We start from the raw sequence: 17,844 nt of genomic DNA on the forward strand, positions 1-17,844 counted from the left end.
TGATGAAGTATTCACTGATTTTGTTGTTTTAATAGAGTGCTTAACTAAATACTTCTACATTGTATTAATATTGCCTTATCAAAAGATCAAACATCACAAGTTATTCATTATCAATGGTAGTAGAGAGGCATATCCTGTTCTTTGTTAACTTTTAAAAGTGCATTGTACAGTTAAGTTTTCTGTTAGACAATTTCAGTGCAGTACACCCTGATAGGTCTCTCTCTTGACCTATATTCTATCTACAAGGTGTACTCCACAGTTTGGTTATGCTTTCCATTTTTCCTTTGTACATTAATGGTCTACATGCTGATACTTATAAAAACATACACTTCTGTGTAGATGATACCACTCTCCACACTTAAAACCTTTTGCAGTACACAAATATCATTCACCTCCAACCTAAACAGGTTATGCCAGACTTACAATGGTGCCATGAATAGAAACCTTGAAAACAACTTCAATGGGGACTGGAAACCTAACGAATACAACACATATTAGATTCACAACACTACATTCTTCCTATGCTTGAACATATAAGCAATGCCCTCAAAATTCATAATCTCTGGTGATCCCTCAGAGACCATGCATTCTAAAGACTAGGCTTCCACTGCTGAAGCCAGAATATATTTTAATCTTAAGCACTCTTTGGAATGGTACTCTCACACCTAAGGTGCTGTGTGTGTGTGTGTGTGTGTGTGTGTGTGTGTGTGTGTGTGTGTGTGTGTGAGTGAGTGAGTGAGTGAGTGAGTGAGTGAGTGAGTGAGTGAGTGAGTGAGTGAGTGAGTGAGTGAGTGAGTGAGTGAGTGAGTGAGTGAGTGAGTGAGAGAGAGAGAGAGAGAGAGAGAGAGAGAGAGAGAGAGATAGCGAGAGAGAGAGAGAGAGAGTTTAGCTAATTGACAAAAACCCATTAAAATGTTACAACTACTATCTCACAAATCTGACTATTTCTTCTCTTAGCTAGTTTTACTGCTACTACAATGACTTCAGCACTTCTGAACTTGAGCTGCTTATCACCACCTCTTTGGCACACCAGCTGCCCCAACTCATTGCCTTTATCTTTCAGACCACACAACAGACATTTTTCCCAATCATTCCTTTCCAAGGTTGCAACCCTTAGAATTCCCCTCTTGCTTGCCAATGCTCTCCCACCAGGCATCAGTTTACAAGAAGCTCAAACTGAACATCAATTCCACTACTCTGGGAGGCCCTACAAAGATCATGAATGCTCCTTTCTGACTTGCATACATATGAATTATTATTATTAGTTATTGGAAAGTGACAATCCATCAATGATTACAGTTAGAATGTGTGCAGTATAGGTTGAGAAACTACATTAAAAACACCAACATTACATACACATGTAAACGTTCATGTGCACACTCACACTCAAATGCAAAGGCTAGTATCGGGTAGAACAAACTTGCTCGTAAGAGCCACATGTGATAAACTACAGATGTTTGAGTTACAAGATATGAACAATATTTACTTGTAGGTTTATATTGTTCATCATCATCATTTAATGTCTGTTGTCCATGCTGGCATGGGTTGGATGGTTTGATCAGGGCTGGCAAGCTGCACCAGACTCCAGTCTGATTTGGCATGGTTTCTACAATTGGGTGTCCTTCTTAACGCCAACCACTCTGAGAGGGTAATGGGTGCTTTTATGTGCCACCAGTACAGGTGCCATTTGCAGGACACCAGTATCTGCCATGGCTGCAATTTTACTTGGTCTGATGGGTCTTTTTCTCAACTACAACATAATACCAAACATCTCAGTTATTGCCTCCATGAAGCCCAACACTCGAAAGGAACTTTCTACATGCCATCAGCATCAGCCACTTTGCCTCTGTGAGGCCCAACATTCAAAAGGTACTTTTTACATGCCACCGACATGGGTACTAGTTATGTAACACCAGCGTCAGCCACAACTATGATTTCACTTGGCTTCAGAAATATGTGTACGCAATAATAATAATATTCACTCGTAAATGTAATTGATAATGTGATTTAGTTTCAGTAACTACAAAGTACACATATAAACCAAATGCTTTAAAAATCTTGACTGGTGATTGTTTTTACTTAATTGAGTGGCTTTAATACAATAGTAAACTATGGGGACATCTTAGAAAAATATTAATTTGTGTTTCAGTAAATAAACTAAAACAAAAAATTAATTTCTTATTGATATTTGTCTTTAAATATCTGAAAACATGAGAGAAATGTATTAAGTAAGAGCTCTTATGGGTCTCTGTCTTGGCTGTGAATCATTGAAAATCCAGGTGATATGCTGTCATGGTTGTATAAATTAGTTCTGCCAAGTAATTATTAAGGATTTGCATGATACTTCAACTTCACAAACTTAATAACAGATAGTGATTCAAAGCAGTATGTTGCGCTGACAATTGAGACAGATTTCACACTAGTTTTCTGTAGTTTAGAATATATTATTTCTGGAATCTGTTTCCAGAACTTGATTACAGACTGGAATTTCCATTTCTACAGTAATTGATTATGAAACCAGAGGCTAAAGAATCAGACATCTTGCATTGACACATCATTTAAGAATGGATTTACTAGACAGGTGAAGCAGTATCTCCCAATTTATAGTCTTATATTTCAATATCACAGAATGTATTTACTCTCCTACTGAGTAAGATCAGAAACAATCATGTTCTTCCCCAGCAATGCCAAGTTGAGATTTTGCAGAAGATTCTTTACTTCAGTAAGGAACATCAGAACTTGCATCCATTCATCATTTTCCAGTTGAGAATAAAGGCTTTTCTTTGAGAAAAAAAAAAAAATAAATAAAATAACAGCAGGTCCCAACAGATCCAAAATAACAGCAAGTTCCAACAGATATTCCAAACATTGCATTTCAATGTAATAGAAAAAGATATCACTAAATTTATTGTCAAGTTCCAATTCTTCAAATATTTTCCTAAAATGTCAATAGTGAAAAAAAATCAAAATTTGTTCAGTCTCTGTTAAACATGTTTTTGATGTCAACATGAATTTATTTTTAATACCAATCAATCCAATATCAAAAGAAACAATGAACAGATAGTGTAAGTTGTGTGTTGTCCTAAAGCTGAATGCAAGGGAATTCTTAAATTCTACCCCACCTGAGACTACCCCTATGATACAAATTTTCTGTTTTAAAATGATCTAAGGTGAAGCCCTTCAGCAAAATTTCATCCAAACATCAGCATAATAATGACAAAGTTATTTTGAGAAATTCTTCATTATTTTAAAAATTAATATTCAATAAAGGCGGTGTACCTCAACACAAATATTATAATAAAATGCTCTAGTTATTTTGTATTTTGCTAGCAGCATTAGCACTGGCTTGCGAGATATGCATTTCTGGAGTGTGACATGAAACTGGTGTTCCTCCTTTTTTGTTTTTCAATCAATCATTACAATAACTCTTGCTATGGGCATTTAATACAAGTGATATTTCCATGATCTAGCAAATTGTTTTAGTTGTTTTTTAGTTTCTGTACTAAACACTGTCAATCTACTGGATATTTAGTAACAGTTAACTTGTTAGTCCTTAATTCTGATTTAGGTGGTTAATCATACAAAATGTTTATGGAATTTGTTTCATACTGGCATTTCATGTAACTATGCATTGGCTGAGTGAGTGACACAGGGTAGATAAGGCACAAAGCTTTACCTCCTTCAATGACAGATACAAAATCTTCTGCGTACTCAGGCTTGAATTCATGCAATGTTTCCTCCATGAATGCACAGCATGCAATGCATGCTTAAGGTGATATACATGAATGCAAATAACAAACCAGATTTTAATATAAATCCTTTATTTTTTATGCAAGACAACTGAAAAGATACATATGTGTTATATGTGTTCTGCTTCAATTGTACTTTTTTTTCCATGCTGGCATGGGTTGGGTGGTTTACCTGGATCTGGTAAACCACACAGCTGTGCCAAGCTCCTGTGTCAGCTTTGGTAGGTTTTCTATGGTTTGATGCCCTATTTAATACCAACCACCTTAGAGTGTGTATTGGGTGCTTTTCTCATGCTAAAAGCACTAGTGAGATAGCCAGCTAAGTTGCAAGACAGAAAAGAATAGGAAAGACAAAATCCCCCCCCCACCTCCACCCCCACCCTGATGAGTCATGGTGGGGGAGCATTAGGAAGGAGGAAGTGGTTTTATACAAGGCGTTGAAAGATTAAAGTATGACAGAGGGACAAGAATAGGTGTCTGCTATAGATAAGATACATTGCTACCCCACATTATAAAGGGGAAGGGGAGATACATGGCCACCCCACTTTATAAGATTGAGTAGTAGTAATTGGGAAGTTGAAGACAGAAGAAATATCATAGTGGTGGAGTGCCAGAGCAAACTCTCAGTCAGCAAAGCAGAGTACTCCCATATTTCACTATTCTGTAGCTTTCTAACTTCCTAAAGTTCTAATGTTATTTTGAGTTTATAAATGCCTAAGAAAAGGAAAGTGGGAGGAGTAGTTAAGCAAACTGATCCAAGTTAAGTTTAATGAAGTAAACAGTTAAGTGAGTAGATGACTACATGTATACCATTTGCTGAGTGGACCTTGGCTGCTATGAGCAACTACATGCAGGCTGTTGTTGAATTCCAGTTAGCCCTGATCAAACAAACCTTTTATGATCAAAAGATTTCAGCCATGACCATCCATCTTTTTCTTATGTGAAAGACACCCGTGACCACATTATCTGACATCATTCTCTAAGACAGAAAGATGTGATTTAAAAAGGATTCGATTGTTATTTCTAGTAAGTGGAGTGATCATATGCAGCAGTGTGTCTTAACCTGGGTAGAAGTGTTCTCTAGTAAGTGTTGTAATGCACAAGAAAATGGTTAATATCAACAGGGCACTCTACCTTGGTTGTGAATAGAATATAAATAAAACATTGTATTATCAGTGACAGAACAAAATAAACAACTCTATCTTTGAAAAGAAATAAAACTGCTGGTAATATTTTCTTTCACATACTTGGCTGAGAAAGGGTTGAGCATAGGTAGTAGTACAACTGTTAGCTAAACAGTGTAATAGATTATGAAACTGTAAAAGAAGAGACTTCTGGCTCTGTTCAGCACAGAGCCTAAAGTCTCCCCATTTACAGTTTTGAACCTGGTAGTTTTAACTCTTAAAGTTTTGTAACTGTTGTAGAGTCCTGATAACTACAATTCACATAGTACACATAACAATAATTCAGATTATGTTGTTGTTTGTGACCTAGAACAGGAATTATGCTCTCTTCCATGTGGGCCACAAAATTTAACTACACTTTAGAAAGAACTTACAGTCAAAAGACTTCCTGTTTGCAAAATGTGTTTATTTTTTGTTCTGTTGATTGAACTTCTTTGGATTTCTATTTTTCTTCCTTCTATTTTTAGAGAAAGAGGGCTTGGAATTGGCAAAAATAATTAGAGTGATATTTCAGCATCATTTGTAAACACCAACAATCTAAGTGATATCGGAGATTTATGGATTCTGAACAGGAGTAAAGTTATCACAAAGTTGATCATAATGTTTTGGAATGCTTTTTCTCAAGGGAGTTACAGAGACTACTGGAACACAGATTCAGCTGAGATAAGACAATGTCCAGGAACTGATATCTTGTAAATATATATGAAAACACCTACATGTAATGGACTTACCAATATTCAACCTACCTTGGTAGAGGAAAATGACATGACAACATATAAAGATCAACAGGTAAAGAACAAAAAAAAACATCCACGATATACACACTTATTATATTGTATTGAGAAGTTTGAGTCAAATTCATGCAACTGTTACATTTTTATGATTTTGATACTGTGCATCAAAATCATCATCAAAATCTCTTGTTTTTTACAGGATTGGGAGATTTATGAAGAAAAAGTACTACAGGGATAGAAGTTAAATTAGCAAAATTTCATCAAACATAAAGCAGTAATTAGTTATATTTCAAGTATCAGCTATTTCATTTGGAACATAATAATCTGTCCAATATCTTAGTTTACTTCTTTTCCTTATTTCATTTTGCCTTCCTGGCACTTGTGCCTCAGCTTCGCGTTCCTGGCACTTGTGCCGGTGGCATGTGCAAAGTCATTCGAGCGAGATCGTTGCCAGTGCTGCTGGACTGGCTCCTGGGCAGGTGGCACGTAAAAAACATCATTTTGAGCGTGGCCGTTGCCAGTACTGCGTGACTGGCCCTCGTGCCGGTGCACATAAAAGCACCCACTACACTCTCAGAGTGGTTGGCATTAGGAAGGGCATCCAACTGTCGAAACTCTGCCAGATCAGATTGGAGCCTGGTGCAACCATCCAGTTCACCAGTCCTCAGTCAAATCATCCAACCCATGCTAGCATGGAAAGCGGATGTTAAATGATGATGATGATGATGATGACATACACAGCCACTACAGACATCATTGTATGTCATGATGTTTTATAATGTGATATCCAAATTCCTTATTAGGATTAGAGCATCTTTGCTACTTATCTATCAGGTGCTTTTCACAAAGCCTAATAGAATTGATCCTTCTACTTACCTGCTATTGTTACAAGACAGGCATGCACAGAAAATATAGTAGTTATCACCAGCCTAAGCTTAATAATTACTGCTAGGAAATCTATGGTGATTAATTGCATACAATTAAACTGTGTAACAAAGGTTTTTGTCCTTGGGTAGCAACTGTTAGTTTCTATTTGCTTAGCCTCAGAAAGTATGAAAAATGGCTAATATTTCCTTCAAACATTGCTTTTGTTACATTTATTCAAACCCTAAAGAATCCCTCTCAAAATATGGATATGAAGCTCCCCAACTACTTTTACTTGTGATCAGAAATGCACATGTTGTCAGTTACTAAGGTACATGCTCAAGTGGTTACGGTCAAGCAACTGACAAGTAAATCTGTGGTATTGAGCAGAATATTTGCTTTAATGATATTTCTGCTTCAGCAACTCAGTGCTCAATTTGTCAGAAATGTAATGGAAAATAGGTAAGTTTCAAAACATTGATGTCCAAATCGCAAAAGCAAAGTTTGAAGGGAATAGTAGTCATTTCCTTTGATTTGTAGATAGATGCAAGTAGGAAATAACACTTACTGACCAAAGACAAAAGTGGGGGTTACACAATGTTATTTGTATCACAAAAGATTTTATATTTGAAGGACAGCTATAATACTGATCAATAATTAAATAATTTTTATGGTAAACTTTCTGCAATGAATGAACACATGCATATGCATGCATATGTGCGCACACACAAAGAGTTTTACACTTGAATTAATAGGAAGTACATGGAAAAGAGCATGAAAGGAATTTTAACACTTTGCTTATTAGTGGAAATTAAATATAAAGAAAAAATAACACCCCCGTGTATAGAGGCTGAAATACCAGACAAACTATTAATTTGCAGATGTTGACCCAGATGCAGAGTTTTCAGAAGTGCGAGGTGGGAATTAACGTGAATAATTACTAAGTTATAGTAATGATAACTTTCTCATTTTTGCAAAACCAGCAGCTATTAGATATAAATATAATGCTCCCTTCCCTCTCAAAAATTCCTTGTCTTGCAAGATACTTGGTGACCTTGCTGTTGAGGGTGCCATGTGAAAAGCATCCAATCCACATTGAGAAGTGGTTGGCATATGGAAGGGCATCCAGCTGTAAAAATTATGCCAAAACTAATCTCGCCTGTGCTGGTGCCACATAAAAAGCACTCAGTCCACCCTGCGGGGTGGTTGGTGTTAGGAAGGGCATCCAACCATAAAAACTATGCCAAAACAGGCACAGAAGCCTGAGGTAGTCTTCTACCTGGCCAGCTCCTGTCAAACTATCCAATCCATGCCAACATGGAAGGTGGACGTTAAACGATAATAATGATGATGATAATATTTCTAATTTTGATTCCAAGTAGATGATTTGCTTCATCATTCAAAATTAGACTATCTCTATACTTCTCATAATTGATCATTATTTGTGAGTCTGATAATCTTTTAGGAGCAAGAATCTGCAGAAAATAAATTACATTTATGTAGTGTACCTAAACAAAGACAGGTTAAACAAAATTTTTCCTCATGCTTTATCCATAGGAAAAAAAAAAAATCAGTATGGCAAGCAAAGTGTTCATCAATTATACAATGCTCCTGCTATTTACAATAACAAGTTATAGGGTCCTATGATACCTACTTACAAGGTAGATCAGGTCAGTGTATGGGAAAATATCTCGTCAATGAATTCAATGTAGTGTTGGGTGCTTAAACCTATGTATGTGGGCCAAGTCCCTAATTTGAAAATGCCTGCCACCCTCCCTCCCATCAGTCTTGGAGGTCCTAAAAAATGGGTCATGTGCACTACTCTCCTTCCTGATTTAGCAACTAAACAAAACAAAAGAATATAAAGGAGCTTTTGTTATTACAAGCAAATATGGAAATCCATTGGGTTATTGATATAGTCACTTCAATCGTGGACTAAGAATGATTCATAAGCTAACTAAAGTAGAGAGATAGGTAGAGCCATCAAATTTGTTCAGATCCTTCATCCATCTATCTTCTCTACCCACAATTCCTGGGATGGTTGTAGGAGCAGAGTCACCAGGTACCTCCTCCATTAGGTCCTATTAAAGAATTATGTGCTAAATGATGCTTGAATTTTGAAATCTCTTTTCTCCAACAAAATCGCTATCACCATCACCATCAGTGTTGTTATAATATGCTCATTATCCATTGGATGGGTTGCTATAGTCCAAGTCATTTCTTATTATGACTATTGCTCCCATTAACTGGTACATGTCATTTGGCTTGGTTTCTATGGCTTGATGTCCTTATCACCAACCAGAGTATACAGGGTGCATTTTCATGCGGCACCAACACTTGAAACATTAAATAGTTTACAGCAAGACAAGACTATACTTGTATTAAAACTCTGAAAAGAGCTGGTTATTTCATTTGTATTTTATGACTAAATCCTACTGAGATGAACTTTGCTTTTCATCATTCTGAGGTTGATAAAATAAAGTACTGGTCAAGTACTAGGGTCAAATGTAATATTCTTTTTCTATTAGAGAAAAGAAGTTTTGAAATTCTAGCTTCATTTAGTTCATGATATTTTAATAAAAGTACTAATATATCTGAAGAAACTATCAATATTTATATGATTTGCATGTAAAATGATCTGAAAAACATAGCCAGTCAATAATGAAAGGCAAACAATTTAAAATGTATAGGATCTGAACAAGTCATATGACTACTTGTGTCTCTGTACTTAACTGAAAATATCTTTTCTTATCTACAGATGAAGTGATTATATCAATAAATCTCTTAATTCAAAAATTTATACAACTGAATTTGAAAAAGTATTAGACTCTTAATGCAGAGTGAAAATAAAGTTCATCTTTGCAATAATGACGTCCCAGGTTCAATCCCAATATATGGCATCTTGAGCAGAGATCTTTACTATAAACTCAAGATTGAAGTTGGATAGAACAGAAACTATGTAGAAGACCACCAGATTGATTGTGCTTGTAATTCAAAGGTACAGCTTTGTCTCGTATTGTTTTACACTGATTTGGCCTATGGGCTAAGAAGACACTTTCTGCAGAATATTCAGTCATATATTAATTTAAATGAAAAAATAGATCAGTTCATTGAACAACTGAATGTTCATTGTTGAAACTGACAAAGGATACATTACTATAGCAACAAGAAAAAACAGTACTAGGTAAATCATGCTTAGGTTTTATTAAGTAGCAAATTATTCTCTGACTTGAAAACCAGAAACATGGTGAACAATAATTGTGAAATCACAAAGTACACAAGGGCATGTTAAATACAGTTGAGTAATTGTTTGATATGGAACAGTTGTGATAAATAGATTTAGTTACGTGGGTGAGTGCAATACAAAATCAATGATAATTAAGGAAAATTTGAATTTCCTCTTGCAATTGTAACAACAAAAGCAGTTATAATAATCTGTGACCTTTTTAGGAGAATATTTTTAATCAAAATACTAATGAACAGTTTTAGGGAGTGGTGCTGACATATTAGAAACACCTCAATACAGACTAGTAATAACACTTGCTTCCATTGGAACAAATTTTTTTAGTTACATTTACAGGGTATACCCCCAAAATTGGCATCATCTGTAATGTGAATATCCGAGTAACTACATGTCCAAGGCAAACAAAATCATGCACACCACCTGTGACATGGCACATGTCAAGTAAGTAGTCCAGCTCCTTCCAAACATGTTGTAGCATGTCATTGTGTAACATTCTCCAGCACCTCAGTGATTATCTGCTTGAGTTCCTCTAGGCTTATAGGAAGAGGGGGATACAGACCAATCCTTCCACATAGCCCCATAGAAAAAAAAATCACAAGGTGTCAAGTCAGGTGAACATGGTGGTCATTTCAACAGTACATTGTCATTATCACTGGCATGCCAGATCAAAACTTAGTTTTTACACATTTTTCTAAAATTTAAAGTCATTTGAGCGAGAATTGGCTACATTACCTGACTGCGAAATGATGTCAAATTTTTTTTGGGGGGTGGGGTGGGGGGACACCCTGTATATCATCGTCTAAATGTCCATTTTCCATGCTTGCATGGGCCAGACAGATTTGTTGTGACAGATTTTCTATGGCCACGTGCTCTTCCTACCACCAACACTCACTTGTTTTGAAGGTAATATTTCCTCATGTTGTCATGGACATTTCACCATACAGCTACATCTATGGACATATGTGTATGTGTATACACACACATGCAAACAGATGTTATATCAATGGCATTTAGACATAGATTTAAATATAAAACGCAACTTCTCTAATCCCTGCCACCAAAATTAATCCTAGTAGAAGACATGAAAGGATCTCAGGAAGAACATAATGTAATGCAGAAAAATCCAACTCAAAGATATATGTTCTAAAAGCTCAGCCTTCAAGATGTTAGTTAATCCAACATTTGCATACTAGCATATAGAGCACATGCTCTAGAGCCTCCATTGGTTGTTGTCTTGATTATTTTCCCAGTGCCTGTTAAGAGACCTCAGATTTTAAGTGGCTAACAGTATTTTTTTTTTTGTCTTCTCTTTCATCTTACTAGTGTCCATCTTAATTTTGTTTCTGCATACTGATTATCTGGTTGTTGTAGAACATGACAGGCCAAATACATTCTTTGTACATTTACCAGGTCTTGAAGTCTTCATGATAATAGTCTTCTTAAAACTTCATTTCTATGAATTTTCCTTTAAGACTTTTATTAAGACAGTCAACTCTTTGACGGTTTTGTTTTCTTCCTTCTTTCACTTGCACATAGCATTGTTGATAGTTTGATGGTATTGTATATGTAGATTTTGAAAGTTAGTGTCCAGTGTATTCATGGACAAAACACTACCAAGGTATGTGAATTAACTCATATGAGAAGTGAATAAACACTGACAGAAAACCACATTAATTCATGAAAAATTTAACATGAAAATTCATCAAAACTATAAAGGAAATCACACAAATTATTTTAAAATGTGCAGAGCTATTACCAATCAAGACAAGAGAATTTAGTGTTAGAGTCTAGCAAAAACACAACATGAAGCATTTTAATTGGTAATAAAATACCTCAGGAACTGGTACAATCCAAAAATCTTTCAAGACAATTCATTATTTGTTTTCTTTTGTAGTTTTGAAATAATATCCAGAAATAATTTACTGGTGTTACTATTTCTGTGTCTATCAAAAGAAACATAATTTTTCTGGTATTTAATCAATTGGGATCATATCGTTGTAGTTCTAGCACCGCTATGTTTTTTTGGGAACAGATATTTGAGAATACCAAACTGAAGTTTACTATTACAATTATCATTATTTGTATTTATTTGCAAGGATAAAACTAAATCCATTGTGACTCTTCCATATTATAAAGGTCTGGCTGAGAATATACAACATACAACAAACATGTAGCGAATATAACATCAGAACAGTGTTTAGCTGTAATATGACACTCTATAGTTGTTTTATCAAATTTAAATTTATACAAGAAAAGGCTGCAGGCATGGATGTGTAGTTAAAAAGTTCACCTCATAACTACATGGTTCTAGGTAGAGTCCCTAAGTGTGGCACTTTAGGTAGATGCCTTTTACTATAACACTATAAATCAATGCCTTATGAGTGAATTTAGTAGATGGAAACAGTGTGGAAGCTCACTGCACATGTACGTGGTAAGTTGGGGGGGGGGGGAGTTCATTTGTGCACAAGCCTTTGTCTCTCAACACTAAACAACCAGTGTTGGTTTGCTTACATCCCCATAACTTGGCAGGTCAGCAAAAGGAGGTCACTAGAATAAGTATCTGACTTTAATAAGTAAGCACTGGGGTTGATCTGATTGACTAAACCTACCAAGACAGTATGTTAGCATGGCCTTTGTTCAAAAGTTGAAACCACTAAAAGAGTAAACAATGTCCCATGCACTTATAGCAGAGAAACAATAGTGGAAAGTTCAAAATACAAGAGAAGTCAGCTACTACAGAACATATGTTATAAAAAGTGTAATAATATACTGAAAATAATGTTTCCATTATAGGGAAAGAAACAGTGGAAACTAGAGAAAATAAAAGAAGCAGTGCATACAGTGTTTTGAGAAGATAATCAGTAAATATAGCACTGAATTTAGCCTAATATGGCTGATATTACCAAAAATATGTGTCTAAATATAATTTAAATCGACATAACTATACCATGGGGACTACAGTTTAGTGGATAAGAGCATAGAACTCTATATTTGAAATAAAGGCTCAAGAATCTCCAACCCAAATTCAAGCACATATCAACAAACATGGTAAATATGGAATCTGATGTCAGACGGAGATCAAAATGGTTCATTAAGACAGTTAAATCAGTGAAAGGAATTGAATATTTATAGATATAAATTGAACTGCATTCACTAAATAAGATACTCATTACAAAGAGATTATCTTCAATTCAATGAGCTAAATCGACAGATCTAATGCTATAATGTCTATTTCCTGTTAACATCAGCATTGAAAGGCTTCTAATGTATCATAATCATAATAAACATTGGCAATTTAGTTTGTATCTAATACATGCTTAAACAAACAAGTAGGAGGAGGAAAAGATTGTGTGACATTTTAGACAAAATAAAAATATTTTAGATAAAATAGAATAAACAAACACGATACGACTCTAAAGCAAACATTCATCTCTGAATGAGGTATCCTGAAAATATGGGTTGTTTTCTTATAAAGTTTTAAAATATTGTTAGGTCAATTACTTTTTCACAAGAGAGAGAGATATGAACAAAACCATAACTTGGGGATTTAGTGGGGGGGGGGGGGGGGGGCAGCAACTTTATTTTCCTATGTCAAACACATATGAGGCACATATTTGAAGCACAAAAGAAGACAAATATAGCAAATCATTCAGATATTTAGTCGCATAGGCAGACGTAGCCATGCAGTAAGAAGTTTGCTTCCCAGAACCATTGTTCTGGGTTAAATTCTACTGTATGTCATTTTGGGCAAATGTATTCTGCCATAGCACCAGCCAACCAGAGCCTAGTAAGTGGATTTGGTAGATGGAAACTGAAATAAGCCCATCATATATATATGTGTGTGTATATACATACATATACGCACATGCATGTATGTGTGTGTGTGAATGTACATGTGTTACTGAATTCACCAAGTAAGTGGTGTCCTTTGCTCCTAATTTTCCATTAAAACAGATGAGGTTTGGCAACAGGCAGGGCACCTGGCTGGAGAAAATCAGACTCAACAAAATTCTGCCTGATTTATGCAAGCAAGCATGGAAACATAGGTATTTAAATGATGTTGATAACATTCACACATTTACACAGAAAAGAATTATCACAAGAGCAATGCTTCAAATCAATAACTATACATGATTTTTTTCCACAGCAAATTGTGATTTGTCATCAAACTTCTTTTACACAGCTGAACTGCTTTTTCCATGCCACCCCAATCCATTAATTCAGACTTTCAGGGCAAAGGATAGAGTCAAAAATCTCCAAGTCAACAAATTCAAAATAAAGCTGTTCGTAACTGTCCAAATACTTCTCTTACAATTTAATGTCCGTTTTCCATGCTGGATGGGTTGGATGGTGTGACTGGGGACTGGCAAGCCAGTAGGCTGCACCAGGCTCCAATGATTTCAGTTATCAGACATTCTGAAACATTAAATTACATTCCATTCTGCATTCATCTTTTGCTCCCCCATCCCTGTCTGCTTTCTCCACAGCTTCTCTGCTGCCTCAATGAACTCTCATCTCCTCTTTGGTTCACACCCGAAATCCCTCAATGATTCTCATCCCACAGCTTCTCTGGTTCCTTGCCACCCTCATCTCTTTCACTCTTTCCTCTTCCCTTTCTGCCCATATTCACCTTTATAAAGTTGGATAATACTGGATGCTCTCAACACAGCTCATCCCATCTCCATTAATATTCTGTCATTCTCTTATTCTCACTAACCCTAATCCTTTTTTTTCTTTCTCTTCCATACTTTAAAGTGTCTATCCTGTTCTCAATATACTTCAATCCTCTCTCATCACCTTGCCTAATGTTGACACCTATTTTCATTTCAGTCATGAAGGTTGTTTACTCTTGCAAGTTACAAGTCAATGTCATTAGTGCTGGTGCCTTGAAAAGCACCCAGTACACTCTGTAAAGTGGTTGGCCTTAAGAAGGACATCCAGCCATAGAAACCATGCCGAAAGTGAGAGAGATGAGTAAGAAGTGATCCTCTGATTTGTGGTATACCGTCCAACTGGCTAATTCTTGTCAACATGGAACCTGAACATAAAATGCTGATGAATGGTTAGCTGAAAATCTAATGTCACCATGGTTGTGAAGGCCAACATTCTGAGCTTTTATATCATCACTTCTTCCCATGTCCCTCTCTGCCACTTTATCATTGAATACTCAATAATCATTTGCATCATGTCTATACCAATGCAGTTATTACTTCAAGACATATTGGCTAATATTTTTAATACCTAACTATTTTTCTAGCTCAATTGTGCTGCACCTTTAATGCAAAATAACATCCTGCAACAGATGTAGCAGCTTGTGTACTATTCTTTTGAATAACCTGCACGTTTTATATATATTTCCATAGATATCTCATAGCAGGGATGCGTAAATTCTTACATTTAAATCTAAAGTTGATTAATCTCCTTTTAACTCAAAATAAAATACTGCAAGTATAAGACACATTTTATGTCGAAAATGACTGTAGTTGAATGACCACTGATAGAATTAAAATAAAGTCAATCTAATTGCCACATCAAACTTAGAAATATATTAAAAACTTACTTGACACAGCTTCTGTAAAAAATTGATAAATTTTCATTTTTATTTTAAAGCCTCTTTTTAAAACTATAAGTCATTCTTTTAGATGTGTATCTGTATAAGTTGGATGGAACTGCAAATTTTAATATATACATACACTGATGAACAAGAGAGGTGGGAGCTTATTACCCTTCAGAGTCCCTCAAAAATTTTCAACGAATTTTGATAAATTTTATTAAATATATTGTTTTCCTTAGTATTTTTTAATTACTTTATAAGTCTTCTTAAAAGCTATTCTCATGACAAAACCCACATCTTTAATCCCCAGTATGCATAATAGAGATTACCATTGTTTAGCAGTAGAAACCTTGAAAGGCTACAATAAAAATAAATATCATATAAAATTAAAATGAAACTATATATTACCAAAAGTCCGTATTCACTAACAATGCATTAAAACACACACACATGTGCGCGCACACATGCATGTACATGCTTTGAGTATTCAAGACAAACTTAAAGGCTGGTTACAATAACATTATCTTAATATTTGAAGTCAACATTTAGAAATATTTTGTAACTGAATTGTTCTAAAACTGCCATGTTGAAGCTATCCTTGAACTATGGCCAAACCAGAACTCAAACAATCTTTTTGACAAGAGTGAAATGTTTAAATCAGAAACAATATGCTTTATATGTATATTTTAACTATGTCAGCAAAGCCGTCTATAATTTTAATGGAAAATTAAACAAAACTGAAAGGGTTTTAATAATAATAATAACAACAGTCATTGTCATCATTTTACGCCCACCTTCCATGCTGGTGTCAGCTGAATAAGTCATGATGATCTGAGATCTTATTTCCATGCTCTCCTGGATGGGTCTACATCTTGCTTGTGCATTTCAATTTTGTCTTAACACCAACCATTTGCAAAGTGTACTGGGGGCATTTTTTTCATGGCCCCCAGCACTGGAGAGGTTACCATGTCTTTGATTAGCCTTAGAGGTCCTCTAAACTCAAATTTATCATCGCACAAGCACTGATGAAGTTGCCTTGTATCCAATAAGACTGAAGAGGCCTTACTATTTTGTGAAGTGTTCATTTACTCAAGGCAACATGACTGAACAAGGTGAACAGAACAGAGAGTGAAGGTAGAAGAACCAAGATTGGTGGGCAAGGAGAATAAGAGAGTGATTGATGTGAAATAGTAGAGGTGGGGATGAGAAAGAGAGTGGTGGATAGCAACAGAGGTAGACAATGGATGACAGCAACAAAACTTAAAATAATCCCACTTAGTACCTAATAACTCACAATGAAAATTATGAGATACAAAAATCTTATACTTGATCATAAACAATTACCAGAATCCCTTTGTTGAACAAACAATACAAATGCAATGAAATAATTAGCTAATTTTCAAAGCTTAGGACAGATTGCTTACAATGAATCCAAATCAAAGTATAGTAATTTTTCAAGATGACACATTCTAAATATTTCCCCAGATGTTCACCAAAGTATTCTCTACTTAAGAAATCCTCTATTTTTATGCCAATTATATTTATTTTCTAACACAGGTAAAGTTATGCTGTATGTTACACTGAACAGAATTTTGAAATGTAATATATCCTGAGTATTGAATCATAATATCTTGGAATACTGAAATATCTGTCCTCACAATTCCATTGAAGACCGTCAATCTTATCTGATATCATATTTTATAAATACAGCTTTACTAATCCTATGTGCTTTCAAGAAGGCTTACTAATTCTTTTTGACAAATTTAACAACCAGATTAGACAACTTTTATGAGATTATAATCTCAAATATTTGTAATAGAAACAAATTAACTGAAATATACACTGGTAAATTGAAAATAATACAAGCATGAAGCTAGACAGATATGTTTTAAGAATAATTACATACATGCAACCTCACTCTCTCATACACACACACACACACACACACACACACACACACACACACACACTATATTAATTATAACTAGATTTATAATGTCACTACATACCCCGCTCAACAATAGGTTAACACATGTTTATTTTATTTCCCGATATTTATTTTCTTACATCAAGATTATATTTCTGATAGAAATTAAACACACATTCTACTGTCATTTTAAGGTTCCTTTTCTCATGCTGGTAAGAGTTGGATAGTCACAAATGTTTCAGGCAAACAAAATATTCTGGCTGATATAAATACATATTTGTGTGTGAGAGTGAGAGAGAGAGAGACAGAGACAGACAAACAGACAGGCTTTGTAGTGAAAAGAGTGTTGAGTAAAAACAATTATTATATAGATAATTTGGTAGTTTTTAAGAGAATTATATTTTAATAATTTTTCATAATGTTTACTCTCAAATCTGACTTAGTTACTTAAAAATCACCAACCACTAAAATATTAGATGATATTACTTGCTTATTTGAAAAGACTAGGTAAATTTCAACTTTCATAAGGTATTTGCTTGTTTAAAGCATGAAATTTATGAAAGAGTCAGCTTTTGCGAGTGTATTGGT

The 17,844-nt window shown here is 35.1% G+C and overlaps 1 protein-coding gene across 2 annotated transcripts in view; it reads right to left on the minus strand.

The window, feature by feature from the left end:
• LOC106873238 (uncharacterized) overlaps positions 1–17,844 on the minus strand; it is a 142,856-nt gene that overhangs the window by 24,812 nt on the left and 100,200 nt on the right. The gene's annotated exons all lie outside the window — the stretch shown is intronic.

This window comes from Octopus bimaculoides, chromosome 2 (genome assembly GCF_046866305.1).
Source record: "Octopus bimaculoides isolate indiv1 chromosome 2, ASM4686630v1, whole genome shotgun sequence".
NCBI lineage: Eukaryota > Metazoa > Mollusca > Cephalopoda > Octopoda > Octopodidae > Octopus > Octopus bimaculoides.